Here is an 11851-nt window from a genome sequence, read left to right as displayed (position 1 = left end):
ATCATGTGGTCTAGTGCACTGCCATTTTGGAAACTCTCATTTCAAAATCTTACATGCCAGACACATCCAAACAAACTCCCAGTGTTTAATGGAAATATAGCTCAAAAGTACTATACCTCTTTAGAATTTCAGCAGTACCATGTTTTGATCAGGCCAGAAAGCAAGAAAACAGATGCTGTACAAGCTAACCAGGCCTAAACAAGGATATGTCCCAGTATTGTCCAAAGTAGTGATGCAACAGAAACTGATATGCCTATTAAGAAAATAATTCTATTGTACAGCTGAAATTGTACAATAGTGTCAAACTTCAGCAAAATTTCAGAATTACAATCTGAGCTTTTGAGTTTCAAATACTTTATTTTTCACTTTTGAAAATTGACTTTGAGAGACACTTTCAAATGTAATCTTAAATCTTATGATGAATTTTAAGGAAATAGTGTTAAATATCTTATGAAATCCAGTCATTTTACAGTATTTTCTTCAAATGTGTGCTTTCAGCAGCATACTTCATTGGGGATGATAACCCCACCGATATATAAAATTGGGAGAATATACAATTTTCACAAGCTGATTAAAGCTAGGACAAGTTGCTTAAGACGTTAGTTTTACCCATATTCCTGTAAATGCTCTCCCATACATTCACAGCACAATTCTATGTCTGCATACTCAGAAGTAAGTCCCATAATGGGACTTTCTTCCAGGTAAATTTGTGTAGGATTGCAGCTTAAGAGCATATGCAGACAGATCTTCTTCCATCTGATATAATCTTCCTTTTCTTTTCTCTGCATCCCATTTAGTCTTTACTGTGCTTGAGCCTCTAATAAAACTTTACTTCTGCATGAAGCAATCAGAAATCCAGGTCTTCAAAGTGATTCTGTTTTACAAACAGGACTTCTGGCCTCCAACCACTTCTTCAGCAGCTTCTGTTACCGTGAGGTACAGAGGTTACAGGACCACTGAACATGAAGTCTGGAAAGGTTCACAATTGTGCTGCTATTCCAAAGCTTGCGGTGTTTGTGAATGGTGAGCCATATATGTTCAACCTGCTCCTGTGAAGACTAAAAGTGGCGAGTGGGCGTGGCTGTCAATGTAAGCCCTGCCCCCCACATCCCTGCCCACCCAGTTCCTGCCCTACATATGTGGAAGGAAAAGGTTTGAAGGATGATTCCATGAGGGTCCTACTTGCATTCACGCTAGGGTGACCATATGAAAAAGGAGGACAGGGCTCCTGTATCTTTAATAGTTGTACTGAAAAGGACATTTCAGCAGGTGTCATTTGTATATATGGGGAACCTGGTGAAATTTCCTCTTCATCACAATAGTTAAAGCTGCAGGTGCCCTGCCCTCTTTTAAATCTGGTCACTCTCGTATAGCTCCTGCACCTTTAACTGTTGTGATGAAGAGGGAATTTTACCAGGTTCTCCATATATACAAATGACCCCTGTTGAAATTCCCTTATCTATGCAGCTGTTAAAGATACAGGAGCCCCATCCTCCTTTTCATATGGTCACTCTAATTCACGTGAATATAAGTAAACCCAGCCCGCTTTCATGCCTCTCTGTTCTGTGTGGGAAGCTTGGGGACTGAGGGGCAGAGACATTGGGGGCTTCCATGCATGGCCACAACTCTTCACCTCCACCACACTTTTAGCCCTTAAATGGCATTGAAATACTAGTTTTCAGTCGCATTCTTCAGGGTGTTCATGCTCCAGGTATATGATTTCTTATAAGAAAGTGGCACAGAATAGCTCCTCCCATTCTGCCTTCCAAACACACCTCTCTGCTTGGCTTTGAGACAGGCAGGGCAAAGATTAGGCTAAATTGCAGCTACGGCAGGAACTCTGATCTCCTGGAGGATGTTCCAGATTACAAAAAGAAGGGACAACAACCACAAAAAGAAAAGTTGAGAAATCTTCTCCCTTTTTCCATGGTCCAAAGCAGAAGAGTGGGCTGGGAGCATTGTTGCATCTCCCCTGGAGAGAGGTGGGATGGACACAAGTCTAAGGATGCTCATTGTGTCTGCTAGGAAGGTGTACCACCTCGGAATTGAACCTCAAATCCGAAGCAGATCGGGGTGGTTCGGACCCTTCCGAACTGGATCTGAGGAGGTTCAGGCGAAGGCCGAGGCAGCCTGAAGCCGAAGCCAATTGGCTCCGAAGCGTTGGGCTGCCTCAGTGCTTCAGAACCACCCCCACCAGTCTCTTTACCTGCTGCCTCCATTGCCATCTTTCTTCTGGAGGCTTCCGGTGCTGCCACAACATCCCTCATTCCTCCCAGGATGTCGTGCGCGCCATCTGTCCAAAGGGGAGGATCTTGTGAGCAGAATATCATGAGATCCTCCCCCTCCCTCCCAGAATGCCAGGAGGTGTAGACATGCCCTATGCAGCCAACCTCCTGCCCAATTAACATGCAGCGTAGGAACAGTTGGTCACCTTGAGGGCGAACAGGATATTTTTTGCCCATGAACCAGATTTTTCAGCTACTCGACAGTGATCCTAGGGGAGTTTGGGAATTAAACAGAGGTGACACCACACAATTAAGTAGATTAGTCACAACAGCAAGGCAGCACAGGAAAATAGATGCCAAAGTCACTAGTGAACGCCCTGAGGCACCATTATGGCGAAAGGGGATTACCCAGGTGTGACACTCAGGCATTGGGGATTGCCTGGATCACACACCCAGAGAGTCCTGGGGTCAAGGGGAGGGTAGACATTAAAGAGAGCATCCCTCAAAACCAAAGGTGTTGGCATCTGGGACAAAAGCAGTGGAGGCTGGTGGGTCCAAACTCCAAAGGAGGTATCCAAGGTGCAAAGCAGAGTTCTGACTGAAACCTGGAGTGGATTCACCAACCCACTGACATCAGAGCCACCCACCTACACTGGGCAAAAGCAGGCAGGGCAAGGGCAGGCTTGCCCCAAATTAGGCTGCTAGGAGGAGGTTGCAGATGGCCTCTTGCAATTCTCCACGCTATTTGGGGGCAGAGAAATTGGGTGGACCATTTCACCCAATTTCTCCAAAGGAAAGGAGGCTTCATTCTCTTGTGGTTCTCAGCATTAGCAGTGGCAGTAGCACAGATCCTTTCCTAAGGGTTTTTCTTTTGACTTTTGCTGGCACTGCAAGAGGCAGCAGCCACAAGTGAATTAGCCTGACCACCATTTTGCATCCTCCACAATGCCCCAGACTTAGGCCACAGCTAGACCTAAGGTTTATCCTGGGATCATCCAGGGTTTGCCCCTTCCTGAGCACTGGATCCCCTGTGTGTCACCTAGATGAACAGGTTTGACCCCTGGATGATCCAGGGATAAATCTTAGGTCTAGCTATGGCCTTAGCATCATTCCAGGGCTGCTGCACACAAAAATGGTGGAGAATATTTGGGGGAAATTCTGCAAAGTGGCCTCCTTTTACTATTTATTTATTTATTTATTTATTGCATTTTTAGTATAAAACAAACAGTATAAAAACATGATATAAAATACAATATAAAAGCACAACCAGGATAAAAACACCAGCAGTGCAGAAATACAAATTTAAAATACAAATTTAAAACAGCCAAGTTCAAATTAAATTTATAGACTGTTAAAATACTGAGAGAATAAAGAGGTCTTCACCTGGCATCTGAAAGAATAGGGGTGTAAGAAAATGAAAAATCTCAAAGAAGAAGAAGAAGAAGAAGAAGAAGAAGAAGAAGAAGAAGAAGAAGGCGGCTTCTAAGGAATTTCAGCTCTCCAGTTGCAAGATGGCTACTGCTTCAGATAGTTTCTCCACAGCTAACTAGGTGCTTTGCAGATCTCCGCTCTTAATATTAATAAAAATCATGTCCCAAATTAACCTTCTACATGTGTCTCGCCTCTTTATTCTGGGTGTAGGCACAATGAGGTTGCTTCGTTTTGCAATTAATCTTATCTCATGCACGCTAATGACACACACCTCTTGTCTGCTAAATCATTCCCTTGCGTTTCCCTTTGACTCCTCCTTTAACTTCATAATCATCATCAGCCTCTGCTTTTTTTTTTTAGCTGACTCAGGATACTGCGTTGCTTTGCAGCTGAAATGTCCCAAGCTTTGTCTGGAACTTCTTTCCCACAGTCTTACAACAACTTGTCTTTGTATCTTGAAGGTGCAAATCATCTGGCATGTGGCATTAAGGCTACAATCCTATGTTCTCTGGGAGGTCATCCTAGGGGCCATAGAATTTTTCAGATCCTATGGTTCCTAAGACATCCCTGAAGGCAGAGAGAGAAAGGTCAGCCATAAGAGGGGGAGATCAACCTCAGATGGTCCCTGCAAAGAAATTTCTGTAGTCCTTACCTCTGACATGGAGTGAGGGATTAAGAGGGGCGAAGCAAAAAGGAGGAGGGTCGGGGATGTTCTCTGGGTGTGTTGGGAGAGGCTGTGGATCTGCAGGATTTTTAAAATTATTTATTCATTTATTTATTCAATTTATTACCCACTTTTTAATATAAAATGACACCAAAGTAGGTTCAAAACCAATGAAGCACAGCAAAATTCACTCCAGATTCACAGACTTCCCAGGCCTCAACCACAGCCCCAGAACTGGGAGAAACGTACGCCAGCCCTGGAGCTGGGGTAGTTCATTTCCGTCTCCTTGACATCAATGGGAGGGAAATCGTTTAAGGAAGGCCAAGCACACACACACACACACACACACACACACACACACACCAGGAAAGGATTTAAAAATGATCCTGCTGGTGTTTGGAACACCTGAAGAGCACCAGGTTGCCTGCATCTGGTCTAAGCCAACCAGGAAAAAATAAACCCTGTGCCAGAAATGAAAATGTTTTTAAAAACAACAGAAAGTCTTGTGGCACCTGAAAGGCTAACAAATGTATTGTGGTATATACTTCCATGGAGGTTAGTCCATTGAAGCATATTCCAAAATAAATGTGTTGTAAGATGACATGAGAGACTGCAGCAAGACTAAAAGCTAAACTAACACCCTCTCTCCTGTGAAGTTTCTCTTCATTTCAGTCTTCTCATTACTTTCTCCCATATCACATATTTTCAGATATTACACATTTAGGTTGTCCTGTACCCTGGAGAAGAAAGCAAATGCATACAATCTAGGCTACCCTTCCCCCAACCTAGAGCCCTCCAATATGTGCTAGACTACAACTCCCAGCATTCTTGACCATTGGCCATGATGGTTGGGGCTGATGGGAGCTGAAGGCTAAAACATCTGGAGGGCACCAGGTTGGGGAAGGCTAATCCTGGCCTATCAGGGTGACAAAGCCCTGGAGATAGAAATTATAATGCAAGACCCTCCCCATCTCAGTCTTGTAATTCGGTGTTTTTAAAAGCCCTCTCCCACTTCTTCAAGTGAAGATCAAGCTCTACTGCTTTGGTCTAGAGTATAGTGGCCAACCAAATGCTATTTTACTGCTAGGACCACATTTCAGTATTAGGATCTGAAAAACCAGCAACGTCCATCCTTGTCAGGCTCCGTCCTTAACCCAGTAGATTTTCTGCCTAACTTTGCCCAGGACCCCAAATGTTCCATCAAGGTTTGCCAGACTTTGCCCTGGTCCACTGGATTTTGCCCACTTCCTGGCTCTGCCCAGGAGACTGCTGGTTTTGAAATCAAAAGTTACTCATCTCTTTAGTCTCTGTGATTCAGTTCTTCAGTGCTTTGTTGAAATACAAGGAAACAAAACGAGCAAAACTGTGCATAAAGTACTGGCTGAGCACATGGCTTCTTGCAAAAGATGCTCTCCAAACTGCCCGAGAAGATATACTGAAGGAGGTAGAGAAATAAAGAAAGCAAAGCCCCCCCTCCCCCAACAATACAGTGAAATTTTGGAGTGAGGAACTGTTAGATGTTTGCCCTATCTTAAATCTTATATTCACATATAGGATGCATCCAAGTTTTATAGAAAGGCTGGGCAACATGGAACAGTAGGCGTTGTTTGGGACAGGATATCTTCTCCCTTACCAACCTACCCGGTCACTGAGGTCATCTGAGGACATGACCCTGGTGGTTCCATATGGACCCATGGTCCAACTGAAGTCTACCAGGAGAAGAGCCTTCAGTGTGGTGGCCCCTTTTCTATGGAAGTCCCTGCTTTTGGAGGTCAGGCAGGCACCAATGTATTGTTTTTGGTGCCTCCTGAAACCATTGTTGTTCCAGGAAGCTTTCCCTGAATAACAGGCCATAGTTTTATCTGAATATGTTCTTTTAAAAATTGTGTTTTTATTCTGTTTTCATTCTATTTGTTCACTGCTCTGAAATCTCTGGATAGGGAGTGGTATATAAATATTGTAAATAAATAAATTCATGTTGCCCTTGGCATACTTCCAAAAGCCCTCTCTGCAAGTGATCAGTTGAGACCCCTGGCAAGTTGAGACTCTTGATCAGTTGAGACCCTTGCCTTTCTCAGCAGCCCAATGGATGCAGAGGAAGAGGAAGTGAAGGCGTGGGAGAGAAAGAGAGAGGGGGGCTGGCAGAAAGAGAGGAAGAAAGGGATGGCCAACCCATTTTTGTTTCTCATCCCCATCACATCTAGGGCAGGATCTACACTACTCATTACACCATTGTTTAAGTGCATTGTTGCGTCCTCCCTTGCTACGTTACAAAATGCAACTTGAGCCCAGTCAATCGAAATACCTTTTCTTCTATCGTTTTACCCCGGCACACTCTTCTTTAGAACGTTCTTCATTATGCTCATACCGGCTCTGAAGTAAACCTCCTTCTTCCGGTGACTCTGAGCTAGACCTGCCGGGATAAGCTAGCAGGGAGGCGGGGCGACGCGTAGGGACGAGGGAAGCCCTGCAGCGTCTTAAAGGGGCCACGTGCGCCCCGAAAGATAAGCGGTTTTTAAAAAAAATTAAGCCTCTGTCCCTTCTTTCACCGCCCTCCCTCCCCCTCCCCCTCCCCCTCGTCGCGTTGTGCCAGCTCTCCCTCCCCTAGAAAAGCCCTCACTTGTCCTAATCAGGAAGCAAAGACCATGGTCACGAGACATGACTTTGAAAGACGGCATTGAATACAACGAAAGGTTGGGGCACATTGTTAGTTTTAAAACGATTTTAACAGAAAGTGGAACGGTTTTAAAAGTCAGAAGAAACGTAACAACAACAGCATCACGTGACTGCTGACGTCATCTCTGCCAACTTGTTACGTTTCATCTAGACAAGTGTAGACGGGCTCTAGGTCGAAATGCGCATTTCCCGTCATTTCTCTGTCACTGCTCTGATGTTGCTTCCTGAAAACAGGAAGTAATTAGCCCAGACTTTTTTCCGGGGGGGGGGGGAGGTTGTGGTGCAATGAAGGGCAGAAGGGGCGGAAGATGCACAAGAGGCAGATGACGTCATGTGAGCAATCCGTGAGTGCTCGGTAACGAGTGTGCAGTAAAACGCTCGCCGGATGGAGCTGTCTGTTCTTGGCTCCCATTGGCATGTGCCCCCCAACAGATTACCACAGAGGGAGCGTGGCCACTGACAGAAAATAGGTTCCGTATCTGGGCCCTACAGGTATAATCACTTGTATTTTATTCTTCCTCCACACATAGGGAATGACACCCCAATCCTTTATGGGCCAGGCCTGTTGTAACATTCCATAGCGGATGAGCTCTTGTAAAGCAATTGTGTTAATCATAAGTTATAAAGTTAATCTGTGTTGTAAATGAAGGAATTATAATTTTTTTATGTCAGGAAGGCAGAAGTGTGAGCAGAACCAAATGAAGCCCTACAGGTACTTGCAATTGTACTCAGTGCATTCATATGCAGGTATGGATGAATGGTTCTTTTGTTTTGAAAATGAGCACGTTTCTAGCCCTTATAGTGGCAAGGAATAGCCTGAAAATATGTGAGTTGTACCTAAGGGTGGCAATTCACACACATCCTTCACCTGGATAATTGCCTGCATTTCCTATGCTTACCCACCACATCCCCTTATTGCTATGCCTTAATCTTGCCAACATTTTTTAAAGGAAGATTTACACAAAGTCCTTAATACACAATTAATACCCAATAGCTGGGGTCTCCAGCAGGGTAGCCACAGACTCCAATGTGCAATATAGAAATGTTTTGATAAATTAAATAAATACAAATATTAAATAAATAAATGTATGACTATAAAACATAAAAGAGAATGAGAAGGCTGAGTTCTCACTTGCAGAGTAAAAACTCTCTGAACAACTTTGAATGCCTAGGAGTCTGCAGGGACATATGGCTATTCTGCTCTGTCGGATGTATATCTTATCCATCTGTTTCTGCATAGAGCAGTGATGGGGAACCTCTGGCCAAGGTCTCCCCATCCAGCTTGCTAAGGCTTTGTGTAGTGTGTGCATGTATGTGTACATGCAAGTGTGTGTGTGTGTGTGTGTGTGTGTGTGTGTGTGTGTGTGTGTGAGAGAGAGAGAGAGAGAGAGAGAGAGAGAGAGAGAGAGAGAGAGAGAGAGAGATGGATGTGTGTAGTGTGTATATGTGTGTGCATGATGTGTATGCATGTGTATGGATGTGTGTGTTGTTGAGAACGTGTATATGAATGGGTGTGTCACGTGTGTGTTCTGTGTATGAATCCCTGTGTGTGTGGATGTACGACAGAGAGAGAGAATGTGGGTGGTTCTTCCCACTTTAGCTTTGACATCACCCACATTTGCTTTAGGCTGCCCACTTTTGCAGGAGCTGCCGACCACTTGCACCTGAGGGTTCACCACACGGAAAGCTGGCTCCCAGAAGCTTCGCTTCAAAGGAACGTGGCCCTCAGACCAAACACGTTTCCCCACCCCTGACATAGAGGAGATGCATTTGTTGCATCAAGGTGCTGGACTTTATACAGAGAGTTGGAAGCTCCCTAAATAGTGGTGGTGGGGTGCTAAGCACTTCAAAATAAGGGTCAGCAAGTCTTCTATTTAAAAATAAAATGAAGAGGTGCAGTATGGAAGGTAATTAGTGGGCGAATACAAAGGGCCATTTACCAACAGGCAATTCATATCCATTAGGAACATTTCCATCAATGAAGCCTGTGGTCTTTAGTGATCACTTTTGAGTGATGAAAATATGACTGTGTGGTTCTGATTCTCCAGACACAAGCCCTTTGTGTGGTTGGAGGCCCATTGTGGGAAGTTACTTCTGACATGTGGCCATCTGAATTTCTGGTAAGCCAGCCCTGCTACATCTGAAGACTCTGCTCAATCTGCTGAGATGGTCCCTTGACATCCGCCCCACAGTCCTCCTCTTATGGCACCACTGCTGAGATGTCATTTTGAACCCCAACTACCATCTTGGAATGGCAGCTGGCTCCTAAATACTGTGGCTATTACTCCTCCTCCTCGCTTGGCTTAGGTAGTTACAAGCCTTGAGCATCATGAGCCCATCTGTGAGGAACCCTTCAAAGCTGTCTCAACTCATGATGCTGAGTAGTAGGCAACTTCTTAGGCAAGGTTACAGCCCTACCCTTTGGGTATCCAAGCTTTCTCAGACTACTCTGTTACACCCATACTCCCCAAAACCAATCAGCATAATCTCAAGCAGATTGAGATAAATCTATTTTCAATCTATACAAAACTGTTTTAAAATTGTGCCTTTGCTTCTTCCTAGAGTGCTAAATCCCCTTTCTGTATAGCAGGATCCTGTTTACACAACAACTGTACAAGATCACTCATCACGTACAGAGCCTGCAGATGGGATATATCATGTGTACTAGGGCTGTGCATGACCCGCCGCTCTGCTCCGCTCTACTCCGCTCTGCTCCTGATCTGCAAATTGCAGATCGGGCCAGCTCCGCCCCGCCTCGATCCGCCTAGGGTCGGAGCTCCGCAGCAGCGGGGGGTGGTGCCAGATAAGGCCCCCTCCCTCTTTCCCCTTACCTGCATCCGTCCCGGCCCATCGCCAGCTTCACTAGGGCCCATGACTCAACCAGGAACTGAAGGCCCTGCTTGCAGCCTACACTTCTGGGTTGAGCTGCAGGCTCTAGTGAAGCCTGCAACAGACGCAGGTAAGACCCCCTTCCTCCTTGCCCCCTTACCTGGCTCTGCTGCCATCGCCGCATGGGCAGCGGCGGCGGCAGGCCTAGGTAAACCCCCCTCCCTCCTCCCCCTTATCTGCGTCCATCCGCGGTCCCGCGGTTGCTTCAACTGAGCCTGAGGACTAGTCTTCCTGTTTGAGTCCTCAGGCTCAGTTGAAGCAGCCACAGGACCACAGATGGATGCAGGTAAGACCCCCCCCTCCCCCTTGCCCCCTTACCTGGCTCTGCCGCCATCACTGCATGGGCGGCGGCAGCAGGGCCAGGTAAACCCCACTCCTCCCCCTTACCTGCGTCCATCCCGGCCTGTCACCAGCATCACTAGAGCCCGCGGCTCAACCAGGAACTGTAGGCCCCGCTTGTGGCCTACACTTCTGGGTTCAGCCACGGGCTCTAGTGAACCTGGCGACGGTCCGTGACAGACCAGGTAAGACCCCCTGCCCCTTTACCTGGCTCTGCCGCCGTCGCCGCATGGGCAGCAGCGGCAGTGGCAGAGCCAAGTAAACCCCCCTTACCTTTTTTGTGGAGCTCCGGATCGAGGCGAAGGATCCGCCTTCACCTCGATCCGCTCCGCGACGCTCCGCTGCTTCCCCGATCCTATTCACCTCTGCCTTAAGGGGAGGTGAAGCACCCTGATCCACTTCTGCTTCTCCGGTCCGAGGAGAAACGGAGAACAGCCCTGATGCGTACCCATGTAGGCTCTGTTCAGACTAGGGGTGTGCACGGACCCCCCGCTCCGCTTCACTTCCAGATCCGCGATTTGTGGATCGGGCCGCTCCGCCCCGCCCCCCGCTCCGCCTATATCCACTCCGCTCCGCTCGGAGCTCCGGATCCGGATCGGAGCTCCATTTCCCCCCCCATAGGCTTGCATTAAGCTAAAAAAGTATACAACTTTTTTTCTGTTACAGTTAGAAACCTCAAGTTTGGCACCATGACACCTCATGGAGGTATACACACGCACGCCAAGACTCAAGGCAATCCCATCATCCCCTGATTTTTGGGCAATTTATGAAAACCGGGCACCCCATTCACACCCCTTTCCATAGCTCCGTCAATTTACACGTTAAAAATCTCAAACTCACCACCATGAAAGCTTATCCAGGGTTGCACACGCACGCCAAGACTCAAGGCAGTCCCATCATCCCCTGATTTTTGGGGAATTTATGAAAATCGGGCACCCCATTCACACCCCTTTCCATAGCTCCGTCAATTTGCACGTTAAAAATCTCAAACTCACCACCATGATAGCTTGTCCAGGGATACATATGCACGCCGAGACTCAAGGCAATCCCATCATCCCCTGATTTTTGGGGAATTTATGAAAACCGGGCACCCCATTCACACCCCTTTCCATAGCTCCGTCAATTTGCACGTTAAAAATCTCAAACTCGCCACCATGAAAGCTTATCCAGGGGTGCACATGCACGCCAAGACTCAAGGCATTCCCATCATCCCCTGATTTTGGGGGAATTTATGAAAACCGGGCACCCCATTCACACCCCTTTCCATAGCTCCATCAATTTGCACTTTAGAAACCTCAAACTCACCACCATGATAGCTTGTCCAGGGATACATACGCACGCCAAGACTCAAGGCAGTCCCAGTGGCAGAGCCCGGTAAAGGACCAAGGGAGAGGGGGACCTTACCTGCCTCCGTCTGTGGTCCGTCGCCATCTTCAATTGAGCCCGCGGTTCCACCAGGAAGTCTGGGCCTCCTGGTGGAACCGCAGGCTCAATTGAAGACGCCGCGGACCGCGGACGGAGGCAGGTAAGGGAGAGGAGGGCAGGGAGGGGGGTTACCGGGCCCTGCCGCCGTCACCGCATGGGCGACAGTGGCAGGGCCCAGTAAACCCCTCTTACCTTTCTGGCG

This window comes from Elgaria multicarinata, chromosome 11 (assembly GCF_023053635.1).
Source record: "Elgaria multicarinata webbii isolate HBS135686 ecotype San Diego chromosome 11, rElgMul1.1.pri, whole genome shotgun sequence".
NCBI lineage: Eukaryota > Metazoa > Chordata > Lepidosauria > Squamata > Anguidae > Elgaria > Elgaria multicarinata.
The sequence above is the reverse complement of the archived record's forward strand: the minus strand, read 5'-3'. Positions refer to the sequence as shown.